General features: G+C 43.0%; 1 protein-coding gene across 3 annotated transcripts in view; it reads left to right on the top strand.

The window, feature by feature from the left end:
- ZNF423 (zinc finger protein 423) overlaps nucleotides 1–25,198 on the top strand; it is a 238,189-nt gene that overhangs the window by 189,442 nt on the left and 23,549 nt on the right. The gene's annotated exons all lie outside the window — the stretch shown is intronic.

The following is a 25,198-nucleotide window of genomic DNA, read 5'->3' as shown; positions in this document are numbered from 1 at the left end:
ATGCGTTCAGGTTACTGTGCTCTCTTGTGGCTAAGGCAGTAACTGCAGGCACATCGTTTTGCTGATCCCCTTTATTTACAGGTATTCTTGCAGTGTTTATTGACAGTGAACATCTTAGGTTTGGGAGTTCAGCTGTGGGAGCTGAGAAGAGAGAAAAAGAGGCAATTCGGCAAAAATATATTTAAACTCACATTCAATAGCTTTTTGTTTGTTTGCTTGTTTGTTTGGTTTCTTTGGGATATCCTAGAAATTATACTTTTGTAAGAATATAACTTTACCAGATATAACTTTAGCTAGGAAATATCTGCACATCTATTATCCTTTTAGTGCCCTTCCGACTCACATCTGGTAACTAGGGCAGACTGAGAATTCAGTACAAACAGATCTGTCAAATTTTTGAGAAAATCCCACGTTGTGTGTTCATTACTGATAAATTTTTTCATCAGTGTAGCACTGTTGGCTTTAGTGAGGTTATTCCTAATTTGCTCTGATGAAAGGAGGGAAAAAAATAATTCTTGAAGTGGGTGCTACTGTCTTGGGAATAAATATATACAGGGTGTGAGGGAAGCACAGATGAGCAGCAGTATGAGCCACAAGGTTAATTTTTAGCTCTCAGTAGGTTGATGGTGTTATTTTATTTTCTTTTTTTAATCTTGAAAACAAAACATATCTAAAAAGCTTTTACAGGATTTTGTCTGGTACAGTCAGTACCAGTTATCCGCAGTAAAGTTTTCTGCCCTGGATGTGGAGGTTTGATTCTTTGCATTTGGGCTGATACATGCAGTAGAATAGTGACAAGAAGCTTAAATGATTTTGCAGTATGGTAACATCACCCTTCCCATAGCTCTGCAATTGAGATATAACAAATCAAGTATCAATAGGGCTCCCTGAAAGAGTTTGTCTTCCTGCAGTACCTGTGACAGAGCTATTGTAATGGAGATTTCAGCTATCTCTACTGCAATACCCGCAATAAAAGCAGCTCCTCTCAGTGTCTTCAGGGTCTGAACCAAGGTGCACTGAAATTGGTAGAAAAATCCTGTGATAAATTGAAACCAGTTTTGGATCAAGCCTTTGCTGTGGGTTTGGATGCCCATCATTGCTGATGGCATGTTTTTGGTCATGCATCTACTAATCTACATAAATAAATAAATAATACATGTAATAAATAGCACATGCATAGTAAACTGCTTCTTGTGGTTGCTCTGAAAGACTGCCATGGTTTCTAGCAGCATTTTTTATGGTCTCAGCAAGAAATGCTGCTGAAGGCAGAGGAGTCTGGGCACTGTGGAAGCCCTCAGTCCCATTGCCAGCAGATCCTCCTTGGCTAGTAAGCAGTGCCCCTGTGTCACTGGGCCAGGAAGTGCTATGTACTTCCATTTAAAAATACTTATGAAGTCTACTTAGTAGGAACTGAAAACCCAGGACCATCATCAGAGCATCAGAGCATCCTCTGGCCTTTCACTTCCAAAATCATAACAGATATTTTATAAGCTATTTTTGAGTAGCAGTGGGAAAGCATGCAGGCTGTAGAGGTTGTAGGGAGGTACTGAGAGCATTGGACCAACTCTTAATGCCTTTTAGGGAATTAGATTCAAATCATTGTGTGCTTCCTTTACTTATAACTTCATCTCTTAATCAAACCCAGCTTTTCCGTTGAGCAAATTGTATTGGAGAGTGAGGTCCAGAGAAAGGCTTCTTTCTCCCTCTGAATACTGCTACAAATTCTTACTGGAGAGAGCAAGAGTTCATCTTCAGCATCTTGCAGGCTGTTTCTTCTTTCACAAGCATCTTTCAAAGTCAGAGTACATGCAAGTGATCTGAATGATGAGAACAAGCTGTAAGGCCTGTGTGCCTGGTCCCTGGGTAACATTTCAGATGGCAAAGGCTGTCTATGTACATTTGCCTTATGGACATTTCTGTATGTGATACCTTCCATTATCCATGCTACTTAAACAGGCTTCTTCCTGACAGTGGGATTAGGATGCTTTGATAACACTATATTAATATATACTTAGCCATATGCAAATGAAGTGTTTAACAAATTAAATTTGTGGATATTTTAGGTTATGTAAATCAAACCCAAGCAATAAAAGGTGCTGTTGCTGGAGGCAGCTAGAGGGCCAGCTACCTTGCAAGCAGATGTCTGACTGTGAATTCATCAAAAGATGGCATGAATGGTTGTTAGCATTTCTTCTCGTTATCACATATATCAGGGAGTACAGATGAGCTGGTTTTCCCCTACATCCTGTTGGATAGTTGCTTCTGAGGGAGGAGTCTGGGTCGGGCAGTGTTGGGGATGTGCCATCTTCCTTGCCAATGTAACTGCCAAGGATACACTGGCTTGGGCAGGCTGGGGCTAGCCCGTGACTCTGGTAGAGAAGGGCAGGGGTATCTCGGGCACTCATGGGCAGCCAGGCAAGACAGGCTCCCTCCTGCATCCTGAAGAACGGGGGCACATTCACCTCTTTCTCTGTTTTTTAATTGACTTGTATTTGTCCAGTCTGCTTAAGATAAAATTTAAGATTCTTATTCAAAGGTGCTGACTGACATGTTTCCTTTATGAATTCTCGTGGATTACTATTGATTTTTGACTGTGGTTTTCAAAATCCTACTTCTAGGACTCTAGAGATTTCCCTGCTGCAATAATAATGTATTGTCATTCTTAATATCTCAGATCCTTGACACAATATTCATATTAAATCCACAAAAAAAGTTACATTAGAGTAACGCTGAGGGTCTGACTGGAGCCCACCAAGCAGGGGAAATCAAAGTAGAGGCTGAAAATTAGGGCTGACACTGTGAAATGTATCCCATTGTACTTAAGTACTGGAGTTCATCTGTGATTGCAAGTTCACTTGTGTTTGAGAGATGGATTCCTCTGTACAGAAGGAATGAGTTATGATGTGTTGTAAATCGTCAGGATTAACTACAGAGTTGAAAGTGCCTATTTTTGTGGAGAGCTACATCAACCAGCATGATGGAAGTCACTTTAACATACTTTATGAATGTCGTGGTTTAAACAATCGGTGTTATCAGCTCTCTGCCCAGGCTGGAAGTCAAAACACAGAGCTTGCACCAGTTACTAAGAAGGAGCAAAACAGCTCCTGGTAAACCCAGGACAATGAACTTTTGTTCTCTTTCACACACAGTGCTATTAAAAATGAATTCTGCATTTCTGCTGCTCGATAGTAATAATTCTGGATCAAATGCTTCAAATAAGAGGAGAATGAAGATGTCAGTGCGAGCTTGTAGACATTTTTCCTTTAACTGTATTGCCCCAAAAATATTATGTAGACATGTTCTGTCATTTGCATGAGTGTGACAGGTAGGTTGATTTATTCTCTTGCATGATGTAAATATGTGGTCTGGATGCTTGGAGCAGCATTGAAGTGTTGGAAGGTCTTCCTTTTGACCGTGTCTTCTGACTTTTCTCAAACAATCTCTTTAGGAGTTATTCTAGTGTCGTCGTTTAAACTCAGCCACGCAGCTGCTCTCTCACTCCCCCCTTCGTCCCCCCAACTCCCATAGGGATGGTGAGGAGAATCAAAAGAATGTAATTCCCACAGGTTGAGATAACAGCAGTCCAGTAACTAAGGTATAACACAAAACCACTACTGCTACCACCAGTAATAATAATGAGAAGGGAAACAACAAGGGGAGAGAATACAACCGCTCACCACCTGCTGACCGATACCCAGCCCGACCAAGCAGTGGTCAAGCCTTTCTGTGTAACTGCCCCCAGTTTATATGCTGGGCATGACGTGCTGTGGTATGGAATACCCCTTTGGCTAGCTTGGGTCAGGTGTCCTGTCTCTGCTTCCTCCCGGCTTCCCCTCCTCCCTGGCAGAGTATGAGACTCAGAAAGGCCTTGGTCAGAGTAAGCATTACTGAGCAACAGCTAAAACCATCGATCTTATCAGCGCTGTTCCCAGGCTGAAAGTCAAAAACACAGCACTGCGCCAGCTACTAAGGAGAAAAATGACTGCTACTGCTGAACCCAGGACATCTACTCAAACTTTTTTCTTGCTGAGTTTGAGAACTTACTTGGGTTGTTCATTGGTTTCTGAGTGTGGAATATGAAACCCTTTGGAGCATCACAGATGGGAGCAGAGAAATAAAAGGGAGATTTCCTGTGGCCGAGGAGAGGCCAGAGGGGCCTTATACACTGGTGGACACCTCCGAGGGAGGTGGGCTGCTCATTTGCACAAGGTGTGCATGCTTGTCTGGTGCTTCCACCCATGTTAGCAGCAGGAGGAGGGTAGAAGTGTTCTGACAAAACTGGACAAATCAATTAAATGTATAGGTTTAGATGTCAGAGCAAGATGTTTCAATCGTGTTTTTATTAATGGTTTTAGAAATAGCTGCTCATCCCCCTTTCCATCTGCTTCTCTCTTCTGTTACTAATTGTCAGGTGAGAGTCCATCCCTCCTAGTTCATTAAGGCAATGTGAAAGGGTGTCTTTATAATTGAGGGTTATGGGTCATTTACATATATCTAGGATCTGGAGTTTGTGCTATTTTTAGCAGTGGGCAGATAGGGACAGAAAGCAGATACATGGATTCCTGTCAGAGAGGTGCATTCAAAACTTGGTGAACTAAAGCACCTGAGGAACTCCATACACATCATGGGTATACAGAGTTCGTGCAGCATGACATGTTAGTCACCAATCTTGATGCTGACCAAAGGGTACGTGAACATGAAGTGTTTTGACATAGGTGCTTACCAGCTTCACTTGTTATCTGCCTCTGAAAACACCAATGGACTAAACTGAGGTTTGGTGTAAGTCAGTGGAACTCTGTCAAACACCAGTGCTGTGCTGAGATGCACAAAATGTCCCACTAAATGTGTGTATTCAACAGCATCCTGTAGCATTCCCATTCTGGTATTGGAAAGCACAGCATTATCCCAGCTGCTTTTGAAGATGTGGCAGTTTCTACATGAAATAATTTTTTTAAAGGCCAGATGAAGTTACAGGTTAGCCTGGAAAGTTTATTTTCCTCTGGAAAGATGGTAAATGCCTTTACCTGATCACACTGTTGGCACTTTGCATTGATTAACACAATTCAAAGGGTAAATACTGGTAACTTACTGATCCAGCACAAAACTGTTGATTCTTTAACCTGCTTCAAATCATGTTTTTATCGTATCCACCAACATCCCCAAAGTGAGGTGTAAATGTTTGGAAAAGATGTGCAGTTACTGCTTGCTTCTGTACCACCAGGGTGAGGTTTTCTCTTGAAGATGTCAAGAACTAGTCAACATTAAACAGCATTGGGTCACAAAACTTTTAAATAGACAAAATGATTACAGGAGGCTTTAGAATCACACATGCCCTGACACTATTGCAGCTGATCAGTTTAAAATAAATTTAGTATTTCCAAGAAAAAAAATTGGGTTTGTTCCTTTGAAATTATGCATGCCTAAGTTAATCTTTCAAGTGAGTTATAAATCCCTGTAAATGGGGTTAGCATCGGAATGAGTTATAGTTACAAAAATTTGAATGAAGATAAATCACATTTCCATGGTGAAAATCTGATAATAGCTGTCGGATCCATGCAGCCTTGCTCAGATGTAGCCCCCCTGTTCTGTGACCAGGATGCACTCTGCGGAGCTCATGCTGCTTACCCATGAGATCAGGGCCTACAAGGCTCGATACTGGGCACTATCAGTATTTTAGGAGTTTTATTAAAATGATGACACTTGGACTGGTTCAAGCAAATGTGCACCTAAAACAAGGAAACAAAGGAACTGGCTTGGTGAATTTTGGGACAAGCAGATTTTTGTAGTGCAAGTGATGACAATCCTGAGTCTATTTAAGCATCACAAGGCCAACTGCTGCTTCGTTAACCTGTGTCAGAATGTCTTTTTGGGGCAATGGGGGTGGATTGGCAGTACAAAGGCACTGCGTAACAGTGCAGGCGCGGCTCCGGCGAGGTGTGCTGACCTCCCTGACCTGACTCCCTTCACAGGATTATCTTCCTTGTTTTACAGAGTTAGACCTTTGAAAAAAAAAAAAAAAATTTAAAAATCCTTTGAGGCCCTCCCCGTCCTCATCCAGGGGGGTGTTGGGGAGCCCTTGGTAGCAAGGATCTTGGGGGACTGCTAGTATTAAACTGCTGTCAAATTACCAAAGTGTAATGATGTTCAGGATGTGCACTTTCAGCCACTATCTCTTCAGTGTGTGGATGAATGTCAAAGGGAATATTTTGTGATGGTTCCTTGTGACCCAGATTCTGCAGAAGTCTCTTATAAAATAATCTTTGAGCGAACACTACTTGCACGTCCTAAGGACACCTCATCCCCGTGAACCCAAAGGTAGGAGTGAGGCTGCTGTGCACTGCGAGATCTGTGACTTTCTATCTGAGAATTTTGGTCTTGTTTGATAGTTCAGCCTTTGTGCCCTGCAGATCCATTTTCAATTGTCTGAAGCAGGAATAAATCTATTACAATGACCACCACTTTTATTTTTTTTTTTTTAAATAATACAAGGTAGGCCTGTGAAGAGGTGTTAAAAAGCAAAAATGAAAAGCAGAAGTTGTAAGGAAAACCTGTTCATTGGACAAACCTGCAATGCAGTAAATAATAACCCCAGAGGAGAAAGACAGCCTGTTCTTTAAAAAAAGGCAGTGGAACAGACTTCTTCTTTTTTTTTTTTTTTTTTTTTTTTCTGTGGGTCTAGGGTAGAAAAGGTCCTTTTTTCTTTAGCAACTTTTCTGATTTTAAATATATGCTTGTCTGGTCACAAGGAGCAAGGTCACTCCTACTGCTCAGGGCCTAGGCTTTGTGCTGGCATTGGCAGGAGCTTCTCTCCTCTCTCCTTTTCCTCCCTCCCTCTATCTCTCCTTTTCTTTTTCTCCTGAGGTGCAGATGGCCACATTTGCAGGTTAACTGGAACAGCTGGAGGCACATTATTAGCTTCCTGCTGCTAACTCATATTTGCTTAGATTTTTTTTTTTTAACAGCAACATAATTTACAAGTAGTAGGCCAGTGACAAAGCTGGCATGTTCTAAATCCGCATCTGATTTATATAATGCTGTTGCTTATCAGTGAATGAAGTCATAATTATTGCTTTGTACCATTAAATAGCATAAATATATAAACTGTTATACAAATTGCAGCAAATGCTTCCTCTAGGGAGCTCTAGACAAAATTTTAATGTAGTGCATTTGTCTGTGGTGGCAGTTTCTATGGTATATAATAATGTCGATAAATTTTACTGTAGCAAGTGACATTTTATAACATTAATCGTGGTGGTAAAAATCTGATGAATACTACAGCTGTACTGGTGGGTTCAAGAAGGAGAGCTTTTGACACCCAGCGAATTGATTTTAATAGTGCTTTAAGGCTCCAAAGCATGAGGATGCTGCAGAGGTGGCAGATCCTTCACTGAACAGGGACTAGGGCAGGTGCTGGACAGCGAGGCACCAGGGAGCTTGACTTGATGATGGTGATAATTAATTCTTGTAAAAATCTTCATTGATTAATACATCCTTTGCTTCGAAAAGCAAAAAGAAACCAAATGGTGTGAGGAAAACACTTAAAATCCTCACCGGTTATTTAAACTCTGCACATGTGAGTGAAGACCCTGTAATAATTAAGAGATGCAGCACCTGGGCTCAAATCAGATGTCAGACATGCAGATGCACATGCCCATGCTGGCTGAAGCTCCCCGCTGCTGGGGTGTGCTGCCACACGGCCAGGGGATGAGTGAGCACCCAAGTGCAGCCCTGCATGTGCTAAGTGGAAACACACCAACAAAGTAAATGAACTTGTGACAGGAGACTGCAATGAGAAGTTCCTCCTCTGGCTTTACTTGCATGTAGGAGGAATAGGGTGATACTGGTGGGGTTTAGCGTCTGCCAAATAACAGCAAAAATAATATTGCAGTTTTTGTGAGCCTGTTAAAATTGCTTTTTGCATCACTTTGTGATCTAGGTCCATTTGTGACACGAGTCCCAGTGTCTGGGCTGGGGTTTGCCCGTGGTCACTGTGCAGGCAGTGGGGTGACACAACGCTGCTGACAACGCTGGGCCTGGCATTGTCCCTACCAGGAGGCCCTGGGATTGTCACCACTTGTGCCCAAGGTGCCTGGCTGTGGTCATGGACAAAAGCAGCTGAGTCACTCCCCTGCTCAGGGAGACAGGCCAAGCGTGGAGGAAGGAGCAGCCGCAGAGCTAACCTGGGCTGTACCCTGTGTGTCCTGCCAGCAGTTTGAGGAGTGGTTTGTTCTTGCTGTTATTCCTGGAAGTAAGAGTGGCTGTCCAGGGACAGTGGCACAGTCCCGCTGCTGGGCAGAGTGCATGCACAGGCTGTATCAGCATGTGCACTGCTGCAGAAGGATGGTGAAGGCAGGTGAGGGGATGGGTTTGCTACAGGCCAGGGCAGCGGGCAGGGGCCAGCTCCAAGCCAGTGCCGGCAGAGCTGCTTCCCTGGGAGAGCTGCTGCCCTCCCACCCACAGCTCTCTTGGCCTGTGGCAGGTTTCAGAAAGTTCAAGTGTTCTCTGCCTTGTGTACATTGACCAAAGCAGGTATCCTACTGCCCAGGGTACTGCTCTAGCCAAAGGCAGGAGGAAGAGATGAGGCAGGCCAAGAGAAAAGTTTTATGCTGTTTGTGCACAAGTTGTGTTTCTGCAACAGGAATGGTATTTCAGGTGCCTGTGTATTATTTATTCACATGATCTCATTGTTAAAACTGATGAGATGCTTCAGATGCCACATGATCCTGATGGCTGCCAAGGACAGGTGATTCCCTTCCATCTACATCAGATGCAGCTCAGGAAATAATGGAATGCATGAAACAAAATCACCCTTTGGTGCATCAGTTTCTGGTAGAGACACTTGGCAGAAGTATTTGATATAAAATCTTGATGCAGGAGACATTTTCTATCTTTTGTGATTTGCCTTAAATAACTTATAACAAGTAACTGCATCTCACCTGGTCATAAAACATAGTGACACACAAGTGGGGACTTGTATTTCGTTAATACACAGTGATAACTTGCTCACGTGTACTTATTACTTGTTGTTCTTACTGAATTTCCAAACTGGTCTCAGAAATGTAATGTATTTACAGAAAAAGAATGCCAGAAATGTACCTGCCTCACAATTAATCTGTTAAGGAGCCATTTTCTCCAAAGAAGCTTTCAAAAATGAATGGATAACTCAAAGGAGAATTCAGGAGAGCACTGTACTTGGGACATGCTTGTAAAAATTAAGAGCAATGCACTTTTTGCACATGGGCATTTAGACTGATATGACCCTTCCCCACCTGAAAGTGTATTTTTTTGTTTTCTTCATGATATTTCTTTCCTTTTCAAATTTTCAAATTCATGCTTCTGTTTCAGTAGTATGAAAGATGCAGCTACACTGTTGACATTGCAACCCATGGCCATAGGGAAAATCCCAATGGGCTGAACAGCACTGAGGTGTCTGACACACACCATGGCATCTTGGCTACATTTTCCTTGTGAAACCCTGGTGATGTCCTGTGTGGGTTTTCCTTCACTTGTTTGTTTCCTATGTTGTTAGCATTTCACATGTCCACAATAACTTTCGTTCTCTCCGAGAAATCACAGTTTTTTTCCAGCCACCCTTTTAGACACAAAATTTATTAAGTGGTTAAGGATTAGTCTACTGTTCTCTCTGATGCCTGAAGTGCTGATGGTGAAACAGTGCATAGGAATCCTTCCCCATGTGCCATGTGGAATGTGAATCCTAAGCTGTAAGGTATGTATGTTTGTAATGATTAATTGGCTCAGCTCAATACATGCCTGAATCATGTTTAATACTGGCAGGGCTGTGTGAATGCAGGCAACCTTTGCTGATGTATTCTGCAATACTGCAATGATTCATGGCATCCTGCAGAGACCACCAGGCCAGCCCCAGCAGTGAGCAGGTTACAGAAACTGCCTCAAAACCTTATAAGAAGCTGCTGTGGTCTCCCACCACAGGAGCTGGGTGAGCATCCACAAGCTTGCACCATCACTCCTGAGTTCTCAGCCTCACCCTCTGGCAGCAGACATGGATTGTGGGGCTATAGGTAGGCCTGGCTGTGTTTGCTCACTGCAGCATCTTAACACAGTTAGAAAGCTGATGTGTGTCCAGCCAGTTCAGCCATAGCAGCATTTGGTTTGTCTTTAAAGGATGGTGAAGTTGCATATGAAGCAACAGGGCCATCTAGAATAAAAGCCTATTTTACATTTACTTCTGCAGAGTCACTCCGCATTTGTGTGTCTACCGCAAGCACTTATGCTTGAATGAGATATGAGATTTTTCAGCTACTGTAAATAGATCATCTTTACAGACCACAATAAAATGTTCATATAATGCTTAACTGTACATTAAGTAAAAACCTGCATTAGAATATCCCATATTCTTTCTATCTGGTAAATAAGAGCATAAAGGCGAGTATCCCCACCACTCCCATTACTGCTCATAGCACTTAGTTACATTAGAAGAATGAGGCATTTCTCTGCCAACTTTTGTTTCCCTCCATTTGTGCTACTTACAGTGTATGAATCCAGCATGCTGAAGCAATTACTTCTGAAATCCAGCTATCATGGCACACACAGGTGCCACAGCACAGCCACTGCCAGGAGTCGATGGCTAGCACCGGTCTCCTGTGCTCATGACTAGAACATTATTGCTTTGAGCTGGGTTATAACTAACAACATTTGGAAGGTGTAGGCGTTATGTTGCCTGCTGAAGCATGACTTGTATTGCATTAGAGCATCATGGGGTTTTTAAACAGGCCAAAAGGGGTTTTCAGCTATGGTCAGTTATTGGGTGTTGCACTGACAGTGTACAGGGTGTTTGGGTGGCAACAGGGGCCTGCACTGTATTGACACCTTGCCTGCGCCTTTGAAGATCAACTGAAGCAGTTGATGTGTTTTGCAGTTCACACAGCTGTTTGGGACCATTGCAGTTTATAAATGTATTGCGGAATCTCTTTTCTAAGCTTTTAGTCTGCTGACTTGTGCATTGCTCAAGGAGGAGTGTATGTCTTCTCCTCTTTCCCTAAAAACTGACCACTCGGACTGCAGCTATACTGCTGTGTAAGTTCACACAGCTGGATGTGCTCCTTTCACCACCTCTTCAGGCAGCATGAGGGCAGGAGGCAACTCCACCTGTTGCAGTTTGGCTCCAGACCAGGGCAACTATTTTACAGGAAGTCTGGGGGCAAGCAACCAAGGTTCAAAACTGCCTCTGCTCTTATGACAAATCAATATTTAGCCATAAATCCAGGAAGGCATGGTTGGGAATCACAGCCTGAATGAGAGAGTTTCAGTATTGTCATAGAAGATAAAACAAGAGGAAAACATTTTTGAATTTACTGTTTGTGTATTGAGGCCTTTTATTATTCATCAGTAAGTAAATATAAGCTAAGGGAGTGATTTGTTTCTAACAAGCTTATAAAATACTAGAATCATTTGTGAGTTTATTGGAGTGCTGATTATAAACATTCCCTCATGCACACTCCTTTGTGTCAAATTAACATTCAAAATACAAATACTGTGTCTTTAAATATTTCTGTACTCTCTTCCCAAGTATTTGAGATCTTTGATCGGAGACGATTGACAGTGGCACGTGAAAAGTAGCTGAGTGCTCTGTGACCATTTTGGACGTATTTTCCATTTCTTTGGCATTCGTTTTGTTCATGCTGCTTCTTCAAATTGGCTGCACCATGCTCTAGCATTTTGGGTTTTGATGCAGTGCATAATTGATGCTCATCTAGCTGCATAGATTCAACTGTTGTGCATTCTGCACAGCCTGACACAGCTTCCTGGGATGTGCCCTGTGATCTGATGGTGCTGTTGTGTGGTGGGAGGAGTGGCTGTGCTGGGCCCGGGTGGCCTTTGTGCATCACCCCACAGCCTGCCAGGGTGTTTCAGGCACATGGGTGGCAGTGGTGGCATGCCTGTCTCTCAGAGCACTCCCCTGAGGAGTTGGACTTTGGGGCCTCAGGTGTGGTTAGAAAGGGAGCCCCATTCTTGCACTTTCTCTTGTGCACTTTTCTGTTGGTAATCATAAGGATTAGAAATGCAAAGAATAGTCAGGATTTGCTGCATGTTCCTTAGACCCCTGGTTTAGACCTGTCCCTGTAGGCAGTTTTCCCAAAGGATGTGATGTGTATGGAAGGCATCCTAAGGCCAAGGCTCTCAGGATGCTGCTGATCGGTACTGGAGAGCTTTGGGGAACAGACCTTGGTTTTGCTCCTTGCTGCCACCAGAGCCATTTTACCCCCTCCATGTCAGTCCAGCAGGTGTATTTATAGTTTAATCAGACTGGCCATTTGTTTTTCTCTCCCTTCCTACTAAAACATTCCCCATATTGTCATTGCCAGTGCCCAAATTCCTTGCCTTTCCTGTCATTTGTTTTTACTAAGCAGAGGAAAATTCTGCAAGGGTGGGTCTTAGGCTAGCATTATTACAGTGCCTGCCATTTAAAAAGTCAATTTTTGCCTACAGGCAAAGTATTGTTATCAGAGTTAGTACCTATTTTGCATATATACGATTGTATCTTCCCTACCTCTCTGGGGTGACAGGAGCAAATGCTGACTTCTTAATGATGATCATTCAATCTGAGCTTAAAATAAGACCTCACAAGAAAAATGAAGAACAAAATGGTGGGTAACAGGTCTCTAACAGACCTTTATTGTTTCCTTCTTTTTGATTCAGACAGGGACTCCATGACAGTTTGATTTAGGATCTCATTTTATTTGAGGGAGCAGCTGAAAACCAGTGTGATTTTCCCTCTCATTTTTCACTCTTCCTCAGTAACTTTTGCAGGGCTGTGGAATATGGTCCTTCTCATCTGTGACAATTAGGTAGATGCCACTAGATCTATTCAATGGGTGCACATGAGGCCATCCTCTACAGCAATCCCACTGTACCTTTGGACTTTTCCAAGCCACTTCTGTGGGGCTCCAGTCCATTACTGTGCCCACTCTTTGAAAGCACCTGCTTGGACCTGCCTATCCTCTGTGACTGGGAACTTGTTGGTGCTTCTTGGTGGGCAGGTGCTTGGGTTTGTATTAAAAAAATGGAACCTCAGGGAATGAGAGGAGTTGCAGAGAGCCCAGGAAACCTCTACAGTGCAATGGGGCTGAGACCTGGGCAAGTTCAAGCAAAACTAGCTTTGTAGGAGTCCCACTGTTCACAAGCCACCAGATCTTCCTAGGTGATGTTGTGTTTTTATATGGTAGCATGCTCACACTTTCCCGTGTCTGGGAGAGGGCTTCTTTGGCACCATTGTAGGATCGATGTTTCCAGATACCTTTATTGGAGCAAAAATACAGGCTTTCCTTATATCTTACACTAAGTATTCTGTGATAGCCCATATATGTTCTTTGGAGTCTGTCTAGAGTATAAGTATTTGTACATGGCTTTCCTTAATGGATTAAAAAGCTAATAACATATAAAATGAAGAAAATACATTTCTAAAAAATAAATGAAAGCAATCTGGTCACCATGTACACTGAGAGTGTAACTGCCAACAGCCGTATGCCCGACTGAGCTACTCATGTAATAAAATAGAAGGGGGTTTGTTTACAAAGGCAAAAGTCTTTCGGGTTAGGAGCCTGGAACAAGCTTTCTGCCCACACTGCCAATCACTGATGCCTGCAGGCTGCCCTAGAAGTGTGCACTGGCCATTTGCAGAGAGCTCAGGGCACCTGTATCATTACTGCCTTTCCAGCTCCAGAGCATATCATGGAATCACAGAATTGTTTACATTGGAAAAGGGCTTTAAGATCATTGAGTCCAATGCTAACCCAGTACTGCCTAGTCTACCACTAAACCATGTCCTGTATGTGAAGCTGTCTGGCTTGTGCAGAATGAAGAACAAATGTAAAGGTGATATTAGGTTTTATGTATTATAGAATCATAGAATCATAGAATAGTTAGGGTTGGAAAGGACCTCAAGATCATCTAGTTCCAACCCCCCTGCCAAGGGCAGGGACACCTCACACTAAGCCATCCCACACAAGGCTTCATCCAACCTGGCCTTGAACATCGCCAGGGATGGAGCACTCACAACTTCCCTGGGCAACCCATTCCAGTGTCTCACCACCCTAACAGGAAAGAATTTCCTCCTTATGTCCAGTCTAAACTTCCCCTGTTTAAGTTTTAACCCGTTACCCCTTGTCCTGTCACTACAGTCCCTGACGAAGAGACCCTCCCCAGCATCCCTATAGGCCCCCTTCAGGTACTGGAAGGCTGCTATTAGGTCCCCACGCAGCCTTCTCTTCTCCAGGCTGAACAGCCCCAACTTCCTCAGCCTGTCTTCATACGGGAGGTGCTCCAATCCCCTGATCAGCCTCGTGGCCCTCCTCTGGACTTGTTCCAGCAGTTCCATGTCCTTTTTATGTTGGGGACACCAGAACTGCACACAATACTCCAAGTGAGGTCTCACAAGAGCAGAGTAGAGGGGCAGGATCACCTCCTTCGACCTGCTGGTCACGCTCCTTTTGATGCAGCCCAGGATACGGTTGGCTTTCTGGGCTGCGAGCGCACACTGAAGCTGGCTCATGTTCATTTTCTCATCGACCAGCACCCCCAAGTCCTTCTCCGCAGGGCTGCTCTGAATCTCTTCTTTGCCCAGTCTGTAGCTGTGCCTGGGATTGGTCCAACCCAGGTGTAGGACCTTGCACTTGTCGTGGTTGAACTTCATAAGGTTGGCATCAGCCCACCTCACAAGCGTGTCAAGGTCCCTCTGGATGGCATCCCTTCCCTCCAGCGTATCAACTGGATCACACAGCTTGGTGTCATCGGCAAACTTGCTGAGGGCGCACTCAATCCCACTGTCCATGTCAGCAATGAAGATGTTAAACAAGACTAGTCCCAACACCAATCCCTGAGGGACACCACTCATTACTGGTCTCCAGACGGACATCGAGCCATTGACCACAACTCTTTGTGTGCGGCCATCCAGCCAGTTCTTTATCCATTGAGTGGTCCATCCATCAAATTGATATCTCTCCAATTTAGAGACAAGGATGTTTTGTGGGACAGTGTCAGACGCTTTGCACAAGTCCAGGTAGATGACATCAACTGCTTTACCCTTATCCATCAGTTCTGTAGCCCCATTGTAGAAGGCCACCAAATTGGTCAGGCAGGATTTCCCCCTAGTGAAGCCATGCTGGCTGTCACCAAGCACCTTGTTGTTTTTCTTGTGCCTTAGCATGCCTTCCAGGAGAATCTGCTCCAAGATTTTGCCAGGCACAGAGGTGAGACTGACTGGTCTGTAATTCCCTGGGTCTTCCATTTTCCCCTTCTTGAAAATGGGGGTTATATTTCCCTTTTTCCAGTCGTCGGGAACTTCACCTGACTGCCATGATTTTTCAAATACGATGGCCAGTGGCTTAGCAACTTCATTCGCCAGCTCCTTCAGGACCCGCGGATGGATTCCATCAGGTCCCACGGACTTGTGCATGTTCAGATTTTTAAGATGGTCTCGAGCCAGATCCTCTCCTACAGTGGGCCCAAGGTCTTCATTCTCACAGTCCCTGTGTCCGCCTTCTATGACCTGGGTGGTGCAGTCAGAGCCTTTGCCAGTGAAGACCGAGGCAAAGAAGTCATTCAGAACCTCAGCCTTCTCCAAATCCTGTGTAGCCAGTTCTCCTGATAGCTTCCTCAGGGGGCCTATTTTGTCCCTACTCTGTTTTTTGTTTGCTACGTACCTGTAGAATCCCTTCCTGTTATCCTTAACATCCCTGGCTAGGTTTAATTCTAACTGGGCCTTAGCCTTCCTAACCTGGTCCCTAGCTTCCCGGACAACATCCTTGTACTCTACCCAGGCCGCCTGTCCTTGCTTCCATATTTTATAAGCCTCTTTTTTCCTTTGAATTTTCCTCAGCAGCTCCTTATCCATCCAAGGAGGTCTCCTTCAGGGTGGTTGAAATCCCCCATGAGAACAAGGGCCTGCGAGCCTGAGGCTTTTCCTATCTGTCTGTATCCACAGGTTTTCCTTGATCAGGCGGCCTGTAATCAATGTTTGTATGTTAGTTAAGTGCTACCAAGATTAGCTTCACAGTCTGTGCTATGCAGTCATTGCTGGCAGTGAGATCTCTTCCAAAAGGTCGCTGGGTTACAGCTTTTCTTCTTATTTGGGATGAAGTTGCTACAGGGTATGATTTCCACCTGGACTGTGAAGTGCTACTTGAGCAAATTCCATCGACATCAATGGGAGGTGCTCTGTACATTCACTTGTGCACATTCACACAGTATAAGAATACATGTCTGCATAATGCAGAGATACTTAAGATATTTTCTTGTTTTCATCCAGATTCTTCTTTTTGACTGCCTTTAGGAATATCGTGCCTTACTGCACCTTAGGATTCCCAACTTAAAATACATCTGCTAGGGCATATTTGTGCATATTTACACTTAATGAGCTTTGAGAAATATTCATGCCTTGCAGAGACCGTCACCTATCATAGGCAGCCAGACCTTTTTTAGTCACCCATGGTTCCCTCTATTAGCAATGGCATCTCATTTTATCAGTTCTCATAACTGGTTTGTGTCCCTGAGCTCCCACCCTAGTCCATGAGGAGAGGGAGCAAGGGAGGTGCCTTGGGGTAGGGCTTAGAGACAGGAGCCTCTCTGGGGCAGGGATAAATGCGATGTGTGTTCTGCCTTCATATGAACAAGTAAGCCCTGGTGTAGTTGTGCTAAATGACCATGTCAAGATAGCTGGGTAACCGTCATTATTTATTTTTTTTCGAAGTAAAAGCTGAGAGATGTTTCCAGTGTTTTCCTTGTCTGCATGTGTTTTAAGAAGAATTTTGGTCCATACCCTGATAACACTGCCATAAGAGATTGCTTTTTAATCAGAGGGTTATTCCCTATCAGTTCTGTTTCTTAATTAGAAACAAAGGTGAATTAATATTTAAAAGAAATGCGTTTGTTTAATCTGAGTAAGTGGGTGCAAACTGCCCCAATGTTGCAGCAGTACAGCAGCTGGCCCATCTCTGAGCCATGTGGGGTTCTGCAACAGAAATAATTGGTTTTCACTTACAACTTTACGCCCACTGCATCATTTCCCAGATATCTATATTAATCTAAGCTTTCATATGACCATAGCTGATACTGCTGTAAAGTTTACATTTCTGGATATGTATTTACATGTTTATGCAGAATTAGCAATATCAGAATAAGGCCTCTCACACCAGCTGTACTCACTCAGGAGGCACTGCACCAATGTAGCAATAACTGAATTTTTCCTTACTGATGCAAATAAACCCTATTTCCGCCCCCCCCCCCAAAAAAAAACCCCACATTTATCATAATTTGACACCTTAAGAACCGTCAGTGTTTCTCAATTAAATGGTATATTTAGAAGAGTTCTAATTTTTTATGCATTCTGGTTTTATCTCTCCTTTCACTGTTCTTCTTCCCTCATGCCATTACGGAAGTGGTTTACAGCTTTCTCCTACTCTGTGCATCACCAAGTGTAGTTGACAACAACTGGCTTGTAGCCTGCCTGTCATGTTAATTATATACTATTAAAGGCCATTAATCTGATGATTATTTACACAATAGATTTATAGTCTATCATGTCAATGTGTACGTGGAAAACCGTAATGTGAAGTTCAGTGATACACATCAGCAGGAGTTCGCGTGTTTAAAAGGTACTGTGTGCTACCCTGAAAGTCCTGGCTGGTGTAGGGGGCTGCAGCCAGGGTTGGATGTCGCCCTGACTTGGATCTCCACCCCAGGAACCTGCCTTAGGGCAGGCAAAAATGAACCCAGCATTTGGCCCTTAAGCAGTAGCTGCAGATGCAGGTGCACTCTGTGCACAGGTGTTTGCGCAGGGCTGCTGGAAAGAGGGAAAGCTTTGCCTTTGGCAGCCCTTGCTCAAGTTCTGGCAGCTCTGAGGTCTCCGTGCAACCAGGATCATTGTACAGTGGGTCTGCAGGTCTGGGTGGGACGTGGTGGGGAGGGGGCACTTTGTGGCTCTGGTGGTCCTGGTGCTGAGGCTGGGGAATGTGCCAGGTCTGTAAAACAAGTAAAAAGGGCTTTGTATCCTTTCAAACTCATTTTAAAGCTTTACATGGTTTAAAAGCACTTGGCATATTCCAGTGGGATGTTTAATACGAGTTTAATGATGTTTTAATTTTAATTTTTAATCTCACAAGAAGAATAGATGCCAAGCAGATACTAGTAACTGCTGTTTGTCTGTACTGAGCTCTTCAATGTGATATTGTCAATAGGATCAGAGGCTGAATGTATTGTTTCTGTGTAGCAATGCAGGAAGCTGCTTCCAGGGAAGTGATGAGAGTGGAGAAAAGACCAGGAGTAATGAGGAATATTCAGGTTAAGCAACACAATGGTATGAGGAAGGCTAGTGCAGGGAACAGGCTGTGTGACCATGGGTCTGCATTCAGAGCTGTGTTAACGTCATTTCCGACAGTTATCAACATAAAAAGTGAAATAATATATCTGTGAACACACCAAAACTTTGAAATACATGACTAGGGTTGAGTTGTGTGGGAATACCATGTTTTTATTAACCTCTACCTGTTCTTAGGGGTTCATTAGCTTTATCCAGACTCACCCGCTCTGTGTGTGTGTGTGTATGGACTTGCACACTCAAAAAAGGCAGCATGTGTTTCTTTTCTTAAATGGGTTTTGCATTTCCGTGGAAGCCACTGGAGTTACTTCTTAATGAACTATTGTGAAGGAACAGCCAGACCTACCAGACTTCAGTCCAGAAGTTTCAATATAGGCTATTAAGAAAAGGGATCTTCAGAGAAAGGCTGATAAAGTGAGAAGTTACTGTGCTAAAATGTAGTGCATTTACATAAATTATCTTTATGCAGTTTTCCAGATTAATATCTAAATCTAAAATAAAGATCTGCAGGCACTGTCCCTCTGGGGCTCTGCAGTCAGCAGACAGATGATGCACAACTCCATGAACTCCTTTGAACTTTCCAGATTTTATTTTTCTTGTAAACCAAAAATTGAGCTGACAAAGGCCCATCTTATGTGTCTGAGGTTCAGCCTTCGCAGGAAGTGGGTTGGAGCATGCAGCCTGTGGCCAGGAGGGAAGGCAGGGGCCCTGGTGCAGTGCAGGAACTGCTGTCACAGTTCATAGGAAACTCCCTGCAATCTCTCTGGGACCATGCTTCTTTTTGATGGTCATTTTAGTATTGCAGTCTACTGACATGTACTGGAGGCAGTGAACTTGAAAGCTACCCTATAAATAATTTGGCATCTAATTCTGCATATTTTGAGTTTGAGGCCCCCTGAGATGATGAAAAGAGTTTAAAACTCATTGTGTAGTTAGTCTCATTTAGCCTGAAGGAGAATACCTTTCTGAGACCACAGATGCGTGTAAGTAGTACATCACAAGAAGCCTTGGAGTTTGTTACCGGGAATCCATAGGCACTTCCTCTAATACCTATATTTGCCATTAGGTTTTGTGGCTTCTGCCTGCTAATGTCTTCCCTGATTTCCCAAATCCCATTCCCCCTGAGAGCTTCCTCACCTGGAGAATAGTGATAGCCACTTTGTCCTGTCAGACGTTTGTCCAGGCTGCCCATCCCTTGGAAAATTTGGAAAGACAGAACTGGTTTTAATGATTTTCAACCGAAAGCAAATGTAAGGAAACCCAACAAAAATACCAGCAAACACACTTTGGGAACTCTCTGTATTTTTGTTGGTTTTCCTTGCATAGTTTCTTGAAAAATCCAAGTCTCTGTGTTATCATTTTTCATTAAAGTGATGTTTCTAACCACAGTGGACAGCTCTCATATCCCTTGAAAACTTCTAATAGTAAAATTGTCATAAGGATGAAGCAGGAATGCAAGATTTTATTAAACAATCTTCGGCTCATAAAAGACATCAGTGTTGTGCCATTCTAGATCATATAAATATATTTCAAAGCTGAATCATATTTCAGCAGAGAGGTAAAGCACAAAAGAATATGAGTAGTGGATACCAACATAAAATATTAAACCATTCAAGAATGGGTGTAGATGTATGTTTATCCACATGCACAAGTCAGAGGCTGTGAGCAAGGCAAGGGTTTGGCAATATATCAGTAGAACTATGAGCACAGATATCCGTGGCAGTCTGTGTGTGTGTGTTGTGGTGGTGGGGGGGGTTGGCATGGTTTCTTGCAGTGTGAAGCTGGGCGTTTCTGCACAGCCGCATGAAACACTGTGGGACCATGATGGGTATCTTTAGTCTGGCAGGGTCGTCAAAAGGAGAGATGAGCTCTACCTGGGTAAATAAGTATAAATAGTTTTCTTTCTGATATGTGACCAGGTTATTTTCCAGTTGATTTCCAGCCAAGGTCCCAAGTGGACCACAGATCAAAAAAAGATAAGGGTCAGTTACAAGGTTGAGCTCATTCGGCGTTACCATAGTAACTGACCTCCAGCATCCCTGGGAGGACAGCACCCAGATCCCCAGGTGACATTTCTGCTGCCACACCATCAATCCACTGCCTTTCACCGCCTGGCCGCCTAATCACTGGGGCACCGTGCCGCAGAGCAGCTCTGTGCTGCTGGTCCATGCTGCAGCGGAGCTCGGGGTCCCCTAACCCTTCAGGGGTCCCCTAACCCTTCAGCTGCCCCACCAACTGGGGGGCCTTGGCTGTATCCTAAGGGATTAATTACAAATCTGTAATGGAGCGATGTGGTCCAAGTGGTTTGTATAGCAAGCAGGTCAGGGGCTTAGGCAGCAATGGCGCTGAAGAAATGTCGTCTGTACAGCAGACATCATCTTCGTCCAATGTGAGCATCTGCAAATTTACCATCCCCTTGGAGCAGTTGCATCATGTTCCAAGACCTTGGTTTTATCCTCCATCATTGGATTGCTTTTAATGAAAAGTAGTGGTGAAGTGCTGCCAGCCAGAAGAGGGGTTGAAGTGGTTCTCTGCAGGCTTTGTTTTGGAGGGGGTTCTCCATCACTGTCATCCTACCCTGCTCCAAGCTCCTGACTCCTTCACAGCCACATGGAAAAAATTACTGGAGAAGCTCCTGCTTTTCTTATGTTATAATTTTTTCCTTTTACATACTTACTTACTGAGAAATGAATTGCATAAACAAAATAGTTCCATGCAGTTTTCATTTTATTTCCCTGTGTTCATTTGAATTTCTATTTATTGCTATTATAATTAGAGCACACGGCCCATTTAATTTAACAAAATTTATGATCTAATGGACAGGGGAAGGTTCTCTGTGAATACGCTATATTAATGCTTTGTTATACTGAATTACAGTATTTCGAAGTTCATTAAAAGTGCAGTTAACTCACGGATGTGTATATCTAAGTAGAGGAAAGATATTCCTCCTTATTGCCTTAATTTGCTGCAGTGGAGTAAAAATTTAGTGGTCTGAGAAGCAATAGTACAGGACGTGCATGTTGTTGTCAGGAACGAGCATTACATGATCTCTCAAATTAGCACTATTGCGGTTACTCTATAAGGGAAAATTTTGCTCTATTAAATCAAGTTGAAGACGTAAGTTTCAACTAACAGTAGAGACAATGCCATCTTGATTTTTATTGTTCAGATTTCCTATTTGTTATTGGTGTGGTGAAGTGTCAGTACACAACAGTATTAATGTGTGCCTTTATATTACCATTAATATAGTTATAATTAGAAATGCAGCTGATACAGTATAGGTTTAATACAGCATTATTATTTATACTGCATCCTCGCCAGGAGGCTGCTAGTGTCGGTTCTCTTAGATGCTTAGAGACTCATTGTAATATGTATTAAATGCACATTGCTGCAACAGAAATAGCTTTATGGAGAAGCGTTTTCCCACTCTAAAATGGGCAGAACGACAGTGTAAGTGCTACTAAGCACCCTATCAACATATTTGAAACTATCCTGCAAAAGCATCTGAACTTGGGAACAATGAGCACTGTGCTTTGCCTCTGCTGTTCAGCTGGGTCTGCACACCCACTAATCCTTGCTAACAGGCAGTAAATTATGTACCTCCAAATTTATACAAATGCCTGCCTTTGACATCAGTGGGCACCACCCAGGTTTCACCTTCAGGATTCAGATAATCAGCTCTCATTCCTACCGGCTTCCCTCAAGACCAGTATGGAAATAAGTATGTGTCTGCCAGGGATCAAATGCTTTTGGAGACAAAAGTAGGTACTGAAAACATTATAGGATACTATCATCTCCCCATGATACTTTTACACAAAGCACTCTGTTCCTCTTTTGGCCTGACATAGTTTCAGCCTGACAGAATCCAGCAGGCCTGCTTGTTTTAAACAAGAGCACATCCTATTATTTTTTTGAGAAATGAAGTGTAAAATTAATGTTTATTATTTTGAGCTTGGGAGAAAAAAAAAAAAGGCAAGAAGCCCAAGGTTCTCATTTGCTGTGCATTGCTTGTTTTGTCCTGTAATCAATTGATCCCCACACAGATACACTTACGGAGAAATGGGAGAAGATCTAGCACAGCAAGCTGTAAAAATCTGCATTTTATTTTACAAATGAGAGGGGCTGCATAATTGACTTGAGTTGTGAAGGTCTCTCATAGATGCTTGTCATGGTTAAAAAAAAGGGGGTCAGGGGTATTAAAACGAGGGAAATGATAGTATGTTTTGTGTTGCTAAAGCCCAGAACCTCACGTCTGACTGGAGTGTTGTTGTCACACCATACTGTCAAAAAGCCACCTTGCATGTACCTATATGATCTTACATATTTCAAGGAAGTTATTCTCCAAAGGTGACAGAGTATCTCTATACATGCACTGTGTTTCTGTGTAAAATAATATGCTGTAAAATGCCATGGAGGGGAGAGTGATTATAGCAGCAATTCTATCTATATCTTTGGGCATTTTCATATTTTGAATACACATGCATGAAAAGAGAAACGTTTGTCATGCTAACCATGGTACTTTTTCCCCCCTTTTTTCTTTCTGGATGGTTTTATAGACACAAGAAATACATAATGGACTCCTGTGGGAGTGGAATAAAAACCCCCACCGGTGAGGAGAAGGCCTTATAATTCAGAAGTGGATTTGCAAATCAAAAGGTCTTGCCTCGAGTGGGATAAATTTCCAGATCTGCAGGAACCCATTATGTTTTATTATTTTTCATTCGAGTTTTAGTTTGTTTGTTATAGGTTTAACTATTTAAAACACTGCAGGGATCAGCCAAGAAAATACACAGTCTCTGTTACCTAGTTAAACATATTAAGCTTGTAAGGATATACTTCAATTGGTTCAATTGAAATCCTGAGGTTTGTTGGTGTTGTGTTTTTTTTTTCCGTTTGGTTTTGTTTGGTTTTTTTTTTATTTATTTATTTTTTATTTTTTTAATTTTACTGAAATTACAGGTCTTTAGGCTGGAGAAAGAGCAGCCTAAATCTGATCAGTAGTATGTGTCTCTCTGTATTTATGAACACACTTGCTCACACAGGACCACGGGCTGTACATGAATCACTGTTTTCCAAATACCCAGTATATGGAGGATAGAAAATTAATGTCAAACATGATTTCTCTGATTTACTTGTAGAAAGAATTAATTCCCCAATACCTGCTTTGTACTTTCCAGGCTTATTGCAGCGTTTGGTCACTGTACACAGCTATGTGGCTGGGCATGCTCAGGATGCTCAGCAAAAGGCGCATATCCCTTCCCCATCTTTCCTCCTCTCCAGAGCAGATTGCAAAAAATACACAAAACCAAAACTTACCAGGCCAGGGTTCAGTGGGAAAAGCCAGCCTTACACTGCAACAAGGGGAGAGGGTCAGGTTTTGAAACCTGTCAGAAAGGGCAATATACCCATCTGTAATTCCTGCCCCAGCAAAGGAATGCAAATATTGTTGCATCCTAGAAATATCCTAGTCCCTGGTTATGGCTGCCCAGGGAATTCCAGGAGCTGCTGCTGTGGAGCCACCAGACTTTTCATCTTTCTGTTCCTGACTCTTTCCTCCATTTCATTTTCTCTTTTTACCTCCTTCACAACCTGCCTGTTTGCATCTCCCCATCCCCACTGCAGCTCCAGTGCCAGCACCTTGCTCTCACCCTGCATACCACCACAGAGCACCCACTGCCACACACGTTTCCAGAGAGCACCTAGCCTTGAGGTGTCACCGGCACCAGCACGTGCTGCTGCACAAGGCACTGCCTGGGCATCTTTTTATTTAAATTCTTATATTTCACACTGTTTTGGAGGGCCCTTCGAGCCCCATGTGCTCTAGGAGTTACCTCTACCTGCAAGCGTGCCATGGTGCAGCTGTGCAAGAGCCACCATGTGCCCAGGCACAGGCTGTGCTGCGCATCCCACATGTAGAGCCCCATCTTATGCTTGCCCTGGCATCCAGCTCCCTGCCTTATGAAAGGGCTTTAGGCTCCTGAGAGTACCAAAGGCAATGTACAAAACAGTAATTTCCCTCTGTTTAGCCCCTTTAAAGAAATAAAAAGCTAATTTAAAGCAATTGTAAGTAAAGACCGTGCCTTCTGAAGACTTGATTATTCACACGATCCAAATGCATTTGGCAAGAGATTAGTTCATGGTATAATGTAGCAATTTCTTATCTATCTTCGAACTAAAAATTGAATTTGGTGATATGAAGATATAAAAATAAAGCTGAGTGTGGATCAAAAGACAATTGTTTTAGTTTTTAAAATATGTTTTCATGTGAAGTTCATGTGCTGACACGGAGAAGGAAAGGCACATTCCCAGGAAGTATTATGGAAACCATTCACAATTTTTTTAAATTTTTTGTGTTTTCTGATTTATATAAACTGTACATTGTGTTTTCAAAATTTCTATGACTCTCTCCCTTCAAGAAAACCAAATGATTAATTTTATGTGTGAAAATTGCTTTAATGTGGCTACATTACCTCAAAAAAAAAAAAAACAAACCCAAAAAAACTAATCTGCACCCAGAACCAGAAACTTCAGTAAACAGAAAAACTGAGCATCTTATGGAAGTGATAGGTTTGAAACAATAGTAATAATTATTTGTATTTCCTTATGAGTTAGCTAGAACATAGGAGCATTTAAAACAGGCCCTGTGTATTCAATGCTTAAGATATATGGTGTGGAAATTACACTTTCCAATTATATTTAAATACCTTCAGTGATCTCTCTTCACCTTGGAAAACCAAGAAATAGAGAACTAAGGCTGACACTCTGCTCTGGATTCCTGCTATTCTCCGATACTTTCTTCCTCTCCTGTAGGTTTGCACTAGTCTGCATTTCAGCCCATTTTCAGTG

Source organism: Lathamus discolor, chromosome Z (genome assembly GCF_037157495.1).
Source record: "Lathamus discolor isolate bLatDis1 chromosome Z, bLatDis1.hap1, whole genome shotgun sequence".
Taxonomy (NCBI): Eukaryota; Metazoa; Chordata; class Aves; order Psittaciformes; family Psittacidae; genus Lathamus; species Lathamus discolor.
The sequence above is the reverse complement of the archived record's forward strand: the minus strand, read 5'-3'. Positions and strand labels throughout refer to the sequence as shown.